At 43.1% G+C, this 10,000-nt stretch overlaps 1 non-coding gene across 1 annotated transcript; it reads left to right on the top strand.

Annotated features, from left to right (window-relative positions):
- The first annotated feature begins 4,681 nt into the window (after positions 1-4,681).
- Positions 4,682-4,754, top strand: TRNAF-GAA (transfer RNA phenylalanine (anticodon GAA)). Its single transcript has one exon. It is a non-coding gene; the product is annotated as a tRNA-Phe (tRNA).
- Positions 4,755-10,000: the final 5,246 nt, after the last annotated feature.

A 10,000-nucleotide genomic window follows, 5' to 3' on the forward strand; every position in this document is an offset into this window, starting at 1 on the left:
AAATAACATATAAATAATATAAAATAAATGGCAGGTATTACAGCATCTTGCTTAGGTGTTTATCTAAACGAATCTTGAAGTTTCGAACTGAACTACATTGCACTGCCTCTGCAAGAAGTATTTCATTCATTAACTACACGGTTGGCGAAGTTCTTTCTACCCATTCTCAATTTAAATACATTTCCTGACAGTTTGAGACCATTATTTCTTGTCGAATTCTCAGTGTGAAAATTTTGTAATTTTTTATTTTGTCAATTCCCTTTAGAATCTTAGACCTGTATCAAGCCACCTCTGAGTCTACGTTTTTTTGTTTTGTTTTTTTAGGAAAGACAGATTCATTTGTTTTAGTCGATTTTCGTATGATTTATTTTTTTATATTTGGAATCAGTTTTGTGGTTCGCCGTTGTACTTTTTCCAATCTGTCAAGGTCTTTAATGAGATTCGGTGACCATACGGAAACAGCACATTCCAAATGTGGACGAACTAACGATTTATGTAGCTTGTTAATGAGAGATGAACTTTCGAAGTCAAAGATAGCGCAATCAGTCCTAGAATCTTATTTGCTTTCTCAGAGTCTGAAATACACTGTTTAGACGATCTGAGATCGTTACTGATAATTACATATACATACATACATACACATATCAGATCTCTCCCTCTCTCTTTTCTTCTTTTGCCGGGGTGGTTTTAGCTGAACGGAAGCGTTAGACTTTCTCGAGCGAAAAGGAAATGTCGAATGGGCGTGGTAGTACCAATGTTAAAATAAACAAAATGCCAAAGAAAAAAAAAAAAAATATATATATATATATATATATATATATAAATATATATATATATATACATATGTGTGTGTGTGTGTAGGCTTTTATCTCAGCCCGCGATTAAATAAAGAAAAGAATTTCTATAAAATAAAAACTGTAGCTTCGTTTCTTTCAGGTAGCCCACGGCCCCGGGGTAACCGGCCACACCCACTTCTATTGAGCCATACATCACTCCGAAGAGGATTCCTTTGTTGCCTGAATTACACGGCTGCTGGACAGTGAAAAATAACAACACACACTCTGTCGCCTACGAGGATCTGGCCACACCAGCACCACGTGGCGTCTAACACCAGAACCAAGACGTGCTTCCACACCTTTTAGTGCTGGGTGCCGACCCGAGCGTATATCTGTGGGTTCTAAGTTGCATCTTGCTATGTTAGGTGTGTGTGTGTGTGCGTGTGTGTGTGTGTGTGTGTGTGTGTGTGTGTGTGTGTGTGTGCGCGCCAATGTGTGTGTATGTGTGTGATGTGTGATGTGCGTGTGTGCGCACGCCAATGTATGTGTGTTCCAATATGTGTGTACGCGTGTCAGTGTATGTGCCATTGTGTGTGTTATTCGCTACCAATCAGGAGACCAACATGTGATCCAATATCAAGGTAAATTTGACCCAAGGGCAAATTTTCTCATTTGAGGAAATCTCTTACCCATTTCCTATGAGCGTACTTTTTTTTAAACAACTTTGCCCACATACAAAATATGGGAGCGACACATGAGGATACAAATAAAATAAACAAATAAATAATGCAGAAAATATATAGGGGACACACGAGGAAATAAATAGAATAAAAAATAAATACCGAATAAACTTTACCAGAACCCCTTATGTACCTAACGGTCCTCTTCCCCTTGTCCCTAAATGTCGCCGCCAGGATATTTCTATCGCCACCAAGTTCCTCTTACAAAACCATTGCGAAGCATTTTTCTGCACGTTCTGGACGTGGTCACACTTCTTCAACGGTCAATGACATGGCGCCCAATCAGAGTCCAGGATTGAAAAGAGGGGGCGGAGCCTATTTGGCATTAAGAGAATGAACGAACTTGATAAAATCTCAGATGAATAACACAGCCTGTTCTGAGAGGTAAGAAAGGAAGAGGGGGAAAGAGAGGGAGAGAGTGGGAGGGAGAGTGAGTGAGGGGGGAAAGAGAGAGGGAGGGAGAGTGAGGGAGGGAGGGAGGGAGGGAGAGAGAGAGAGGTGGGGGCAGAGCGAGAGAAGGAGAGTGACTTAGGAGGGAAGGGACCGGTTGGGACACATTTCTCGCCTCGCCTATACTCCAGCTCCCACGACACAACAGACCATCCGCACTGTTCCCCCTAGGGGACTCGAACCCCGGCACCTCCCATTACCAGGTGAAGGAAAATTTCCTTTTAGCCCGAATGCCATCAAGCTATTTTCATTCACTTGGTAGCGATTTATTATAATATAATATATATATATATATATATATATATATATATATATATACACATATATACATGCGAAGATCTGGAATCTGGGATCTATGTTGAAGTGGAGAAGCGTAAACACCAGACCCAAAGTGGGAAGTTTAATGCCCCCTCAATATATATATATATATATATATATATATATATATATATATATATATATATATGCGAAGATCTGGAGTCTGGGATCCATGTTGAAGTGGAAAAGCGTAAACACCAGACTAAAAGTGGGAAGTATAATGCCCCCTCATATATATATATATATATATATATATATATATATATATATATATATATATATATATATATACATATATGTGTGTATATATATATATATAATGTATATATATATATACATATACATATATATATATATATATATATATACATATTTACCTTTTCGTTGTTCCCAATTATATTTGACCAGAAAGAAAAAGAAAACTGGTCTTCCTCCAGAAGTTTACACCTAGCCATATATATATATATATATATATATATATATATATATATACATATATATATATATATATATATACATATATATGCAATAAAAACATTAGGAACATGTGTTCACAAATACATAAGTATCCACTAGGATAGTAAACTAACGAAGCAGAGCGCTTTCGTATAATTACATCTTCAGTGCAGATGTATATGTATCTTCAGTGCAGATGTATCTGCACTGAAGATGTAATTATACGAAAGTGCTCTGCTTCGTTAGTTTACTTTTCCTAGTGGTTACTTAAGCATATATATATATATATATATAATTTGGTAAATATAATACATCAACGTAATGGTTATTTCAGAGGCGGAAATCAACAACAAAAAGTTGTTAAAAGCAATACACTACCTACAAGTCGGACATCGGCAAGCTTCGAGACGCCATCTTTGTTTTTTTGTCTGTTGTCGAAGGTGAACAAACGGAAGTCTAATGAATTGGTCTAGTTTAGTCTTAATAATCTCTAGGGACAACAAATTCATTCTCCATAAAAGGTTAGGTTACATTTGACAAATTTTTTAGACTTCGGTTAGTTCGCCGACGTCCGAGTTGTCGTCGTTAGTGTATAGCTTTTGACAATATTTTTTTTCGATTTCCGCCTCTAAAAACGTATATTACGTTGATGTATTAATTTACAAAATCAATATTTCATTTTCTATTGACATATCGCTTAAGTGTGCACTTCTGGAAAGTTACCGAAAATTTTGTAATTAAAAAATAAACAAAGAATAATAATAATAATACATTCAAATAAAACGTTATCAATGTGAACACTCAATATATATATATGTGTGTGTATATATATATATACTGTATACACATCAACCGTATACAATCTAATGTGCGATAAAGGTAACTTCTTAAATTATTTTGCCGTATTACTCTGTCGACAGAAAATGTCACAAATACAGTGATTACCCGTTTACAATTACCCTTTCAACTTAATATATTTTTCAGGTGGGTAATGACAATAATCCCGCAGAATCCACAATTAACCCTTGATAGGTATATCCCTCTGGGTAATTATGTACACCCGGTGATTGCATTTACTTCCAGTGGGTAATTAACATTTTTCAGTCAGGGTAATCAATTACTCCTAGTGGGTAATTATTCCCAGGTTTATCATTGGGCTGTTCCACCCTCCCCCGCCAAGTTAAGATGAACAACCTGTGTGTGAGAGTCCTTGTGCCATCTAGTAGAGCCTCCTAGAAGCTTGTTTGGCACTCCTAGGGCAGACACTCCCAACAACTCCATTTACTCCCCATGTTCAAAATACATCGATTTTATATTACTAACAACCGCTTGCATACTCAAATTAATTTCGTTACTTGGTAATGGAACAGAGGGTTGGTAACTTGTCAGGCGTGGTTGGGAGGGAGTGCCAAGCGGTGCCACAAAGTTTGGCACTGCAGTTCGAGTCCTCCTGTTAGCAATAAATGTAATACATTGGGGTTAATTTTGTTTACCCTCGCTCCATTTTCTTTAAGCGGGCACGCGCTCCACGTTTTCTATCAATATCTTTGAGTGAGTGACTTTAAATTAAGACAGTTTCGTTCAAAAATTATTCTGGTGTTCCCCCCCTCTCTCTTAAGTTTATTTGGCATTGAATCAAAATACATAAAGTGCAGATAAAGAAAAGAACACATAGTTCGAAATAACAATTACAAATGCCGAGGATAACACAAAAAAGCAACCAAATTTCTTTTTCTACAATCAGAACTGAGAGTGAAGGGGGTAGGGAGTTGAGTGGAGGTGTGTGATATATATATATATATATATATATATATATATATAGAGAGAGAGAGAGAGAGAGAGAGAGAGAGAGAGAGAGAGAGAGAGAGAGAGAGAGAGAGGGTGTAGGGAGTGGAGATGAAAGACAGACAGACCGACAGAAAGTGAACCTCTTCATACAGTGCCTAGATAGCTCAGTTGGGAGAGCGTTAGACTGAAGATCTAAAGGTCCCCGGTTCGATCCCGGGTCTGGGCAAATACATTTGTTTTCAAAGATTTCTTAATTTAGATGCGATAATCTTGATACGTTAACAACAGTTTGAGAGGGAGCCCACGATCATTGTTCCTATTCCGTACACTACAATTATAAGCGACTGGGTGAACACGAGCTCAAGCGCGCGCGCATACACACACCGAGGTGTTTAGAGCTACCGGCTGCCACTATGGCGGTCCAGGTTCGAATCCCGCCCATGGCTGAAATCATTTTAGTATCACTGCGTTGTAAGTTGTTACTCCAACTCTCGTGGGCGGAGAGTTGGTGTGTGTGTGCATGTAAGGTCACAGCATTACCCATAGATCGGTCATATATAAGCTCTGAGCTCTCTTCCGGGAGGAAAATAGCTGTCGATCACGAGTCCAACACGTGATCCAAGACAATGGTGAATCACATGGTGAATCTCTCTCTAACACACACACACACACATACATATATATATATATACACACCTACCTTCATACACGAGCACGCGCACACACACACAGGTATCTCGTATCGTCACAGAATAGCACCCGTCTCCCCCGCCATAAAGTACATCTAGAAGAGCCCAATTTTATTCTGGCTTACGTAGGTCGATTTAATTTCACTTTGGAGATGTCACCGTAGGCGTGTGTGTGTTGCGGAGTGGGTCTAAAGACCACAAAGTAAGATGTGTCCAAATTATTATCATTATTATTATTATTAACCAGAGCTGCTACACTTACCCGTCCCTCTCTTAATCACTCGTTCAAGTGGTCCGAAAGACATACCTGCGAAGAAAAAAGAAAAGATTTATCTTGAGTCCTCCCGGCTATGACGGCATACGAGGTCTATGCAGTTTTGAGACTATTAATTCGTTGTCATATTAGTGACGGAGCAGTCACGCGCTTTTTTTTTTTTTTTTTTTTTTTTTTTTTTTTTACGAATACATCTATGGTCACATAGTGAGTGAAAGAAACGGAGACAAAGAGAGGGAGAGAGAGTTAACCAATTAAAATTAAATATATTTCTACGGTTTGTCTTCTTCGTTGCTACAGTGGAGAAGGAAGAAGAGATGGGAGAGGAGAGGAAAGAAGGAAAGGGAGGATGGGGGGAAAGAGATGGGAGGAGAGAGGAGAAAAGAGGGAAGAGGGGAGAGAAGAGAGGGAAGGGAAGAGAGGGGAGAGAAGGAAGGGAAGAGGATAAGGGGGAGAGAAGGGAGCGGAGAGAAAGGAGGGGAAAAGGGAGGAGAGAAGGGGGAGATGAGTAGAAAGGGGAGGGAGGGGAAGGGGGAGAGAGGGGAAGGGGGAGAGAGGGGAAGGGGAGAGAGGGGAAGGGGGAGAGAGGGGAAGGGGGAGAGAGAAGGGAGGGAAGAGGAGAGGAAGGGGGAAAGAGAAGGGAGGGGAGAAGGTGGAGAGGAGTGGAAAGGGGAGATGGGAAGGGGAACGATGAAGAGGGGAGGAGGGGTGAAGAAGAAATGGGGAGGGAGGGGATATGTGAAGAAAGGAGAGAGGGGAGAAGGGAAACGAGGGAAGAGTTGAAAGGGGAAATCGAGGAGCGAGTGGAGAGGGAACATCGAGGGGAGGGGGTAGGGGGACCTTATGAACCACCCTGTACCCGGTGACCTGCAGGCCAGCAGACTTGCTTCAGGTCACTGAGAGACGCTGGTAATGCCAACAGCAAAGAGCGACCCCGCCCCCACCCCTTCCCCGCCCCGTCTCTTAGCACTACCAAGAGGAAATATCAAAGTCATATGAGAGATCGTGGCCGGTTACTCTGTGGCACAGGGTTCAATCAAGGGCGGGTTTTTTGGTCCCGGATGCCAAGATGCACCCGGATACTACCCCCCCCCACCGGTTTGTTTTTCCCCCCTGACGGAGGGTTGCCTTTCCATTCATGCGTGTTGCTCGAGGATCGGGATTCCACCATTTTCTTGTCATTATTTTGACTTTTTTTCTATTTGTTTATCTATTTATAACGATTTGCTCTACAATATTGTTACTCTGACGTCTCTTGAATATATATATATATATATATATATATATATATATATATATATATATACATATACACATAATTATTTCCCTTGTATGAAATTAACCTAATTCTAAAGTAGTGGGGAAAAGACAACGCTACTCGGGTCTCTCCAGACGTACAATCCGGTTCGACCGACAATCTCTCATTGTGCCAAGAGATGACCCACGCGCCTTTTTTTTTCTCTCTCAAGAAATGTGTGAATTTTCAAGTAAACACACAAAAAATAAGAAAAAATTGCAGTGACGATTAACTGCTATTTCTTCCTCTCCCCCTATATATATATATATATATATATATATACATATATATCTCATACATACGAAGAACAAAAGAGAGGGAAGAAAGAGAATAGGGAATGAGAGAGAAACAAAAAGAGAGAGATTTACATAGAGCCACGTTCTGACAAGGAAAGACATATATCTTTATCTTGTGAGCCAAAGAAGGCTTGTAAATTCTCGTATATTCTTATGTGTGTGTGTGTGTGTGTGTGTGTGTGTGTGTGTGTGTGTGTGTGTGCGCGCGCGCGTGTGTGGTTGTGTGTGTGTGTGTGTGTGTGTGTGTGTGTGCGCTTGCGCATGTATATACACCCACACGGCACCCACACGGAAGAGTTTATATATACATGTAAGTTTATTTATATGCGTGTGACAGTGTGCACGCGTGTCTGTGTGTGTACATGTACACGTGTACATGTGCAGGTTGCAACCTGTGTCCTTCCATCAGGGTGAAAGTACGTCTCACGAATCGTGTGAAGGTACTTTTCCTTCCTGTCGTCAGGCGATTTTATTCATAAGCAGGGGGACTGTGGTAGGGGGTGATTACCATACCTCTAAATTGCCTGCGTGGTGGTTAATCACCTATGGGCTTTTAATGTCGCCCCTACGGAACAGATTCACGCAGCATTCGTTTATGTCTGGCGATTTGATTCATCTTCGAGACAAACCCTCCCCCCTCAGGTAGTGACAAGGCCAACCTGCCTGTGTACGTGTTTATATATAGGCACGCGTTCATTCCATACAGTGAGAGCCTATTTCAGTTCTCCTACGTGAGCTCCTATTTTTAACTGTGCATTGCGCTTACAACAGACCCTATATATACAAGTCAACAAGGAGGACTAGCCTAGACTAACTAGATGACCTAGATCCTAACATCCTTTCCGTGCCTAGTGACCCTCTTCCTCCTATTCTAGGTAGAGGAGTCGATAAGGCACCCCTACGGACCAGAACCACACAACATCTTTTTTTCTGTTCCAGACTGACCACTTCCATAGCGAGTCTCTTCCTCCCTCTGGCTGCCGTCAGGAGATTGTATTCATCCCTGCTTCAGGGCCATGGCGCCCCTCAGAAGCTTTATTCTGTGTGTCGCCTAGCGATGGCACTCACCAGTGGTGAACACACAAAAATAAACAAATAAACGAATATTCAAATTATACCAAGGACTTCTTCCACTGTATGGAAAAATAAACAAATAAATAAAATATAGAATAAATAAACAAACAATATATATGTATATATATATATATATATATATATATATATATGTATACACACACACGCACACACAAATTCGCATACATAACATATTGTATTCTGGCTCATGTCAGACAATTTCATTCAGGTGGTACGTAATGTCTTGGTGAATAAAATCGCCTGACGGCAAACAAGAACACAATCCACATTACGGCAGCTGTTCCCGCCCACTGACGCCCCTACCCCCTCGGCGACGAAGAGAACGTTTCCTTAACCAGAATAAAATAACCATCACACACACACACACACACAGAGCGGGCCGGCCTAAATAGATTCGTCTGGCGCCAACCAGAATGAAAGACCTAAAGGTCCCGCCAGGCGATTCTCTTCATCTCCGGGGCTACCACCTCCTCCTCCTCCTTCCGTGCCGGGTGGCACTCTCTCTCTCTCTCCTCTTGCCGGGATATCCCATTCATTCCCGGGGCTCCTCTTTCGTAGTAGACAGAGGGAAGAGAGGGAAGAGAGAGAAGCGAGGGAAAAGAGAGATGAGAGGCAAAAGAGGGGAGAGAGAGAGGCGAGGCAAAAGAGGGGAGACAAGAGAATGAAGAAAGGGAAAAGAGATGAGGATGAGGAGAGAAAGGAAAGGGAAGAGAGAGAAGAGAAGGAAGAGAAGAATGGAGAGGGAAGAGAAGAGAGGCGAGGAGAAGAGTGGGTGTCCACAACAAGAAGAGAGTGGAGGTGGACGTGGAGGTTGAGTGCTGCTCGCATGGCACTCTGCCGGGCACTCGTGTCGGGAAGAGGAAGAGGAGGAAAAGTAGGAGGAGAAGGAGGAGGCGGGGAAGAAAAAGAGGAGGAATGGATGATGAGGGGGGAAGGGAGGAAGAGGAGGGGGAGAGGGGAGGAAGGGAGGAAGAGGAGGGGGAAATGGGAGGAAGGGAGGGAGAGGAGGGGAAGATGGAAGGAGAAGGAAGAGAAGGAAGAGGAGTAGGAGGAATAGGAGGGGAGGAGGGAGAGGGAGAGGGGAGGAGGGGAGGAGGAATAGGAGGGGAGGAGGGAGAGGGAGAGGGGAGGAGGGGAGGAGGAAGACGAGGGGAGGAGGGGGTGGAAGAGGGGAGGAGGAGGACGGGGGAGGAGGAGGACGGGGGAGGAGGAGGACGGGGGAGGAGAAGGAAGAGGAGTAGGAGGAATAGGAGGGGAGGAGGGAGAGGGAGAGGGAGAGGGGAGGAGGGGAGGAGGAAGACGAGGGGAGGAGGGGGTGGAAGAGGGGAGGAGGGGGTGGAAGAGGGGAGGAGGAGGACGGGGGAGGAGGAGGAGGACGGGGGAGGAGGAGGAGGACGGGGGAGGAGGAGGGGAGGAGGGGGAGGAAGAGAGGAGGAGGAGGGGAGGACCTGGGGGAGGGGGGTACGACAGGTGCTGATCCATATAGAGTAGGTTGCAGCACGGATCTGCACCTCTACGTCACCCAAGATGAAGAGGAGTAAGATGAGAAGAGGAAGAAGAGAAGGAAAAAGAAACGGAGGAGGAGGAGGTGAAGGTAAAGGATTAGGAAGAAGGTAAAGAAAAGGAGGAGTAAGATGAGAAGAGGAAGAGGAGAAGGAAGAAGTAACGGAGGAGGAGGAGGAGGAGGAGGAGGAGGAGGAGGAGGAGGAGGAGAGGAAAAAGGATCAAGAAGAAGAGACAGAAAAAGGGGAGGAAGAGGAAGTAGGAAAGAAGAGCAATAGGAGAAAGAAAATGGGGAATTGCGAAGACGAGGACAAGGAG

This window comes from Oratosquilla oratoria, chromosome 15, assembly GCF_046742065.1.
Source record: "Oratosquilla oratoria isolate Oo_2021 chromosome 15, ASM4674206v1, whole genome shotgun sequence".
Taxonomy (NCBI): Eukaryota; Metazoa; Arthropoda; class Malacostraca; order Stomatopoda; family Squillidae; genus Oratosquilla; species Oratosquilla oratoria.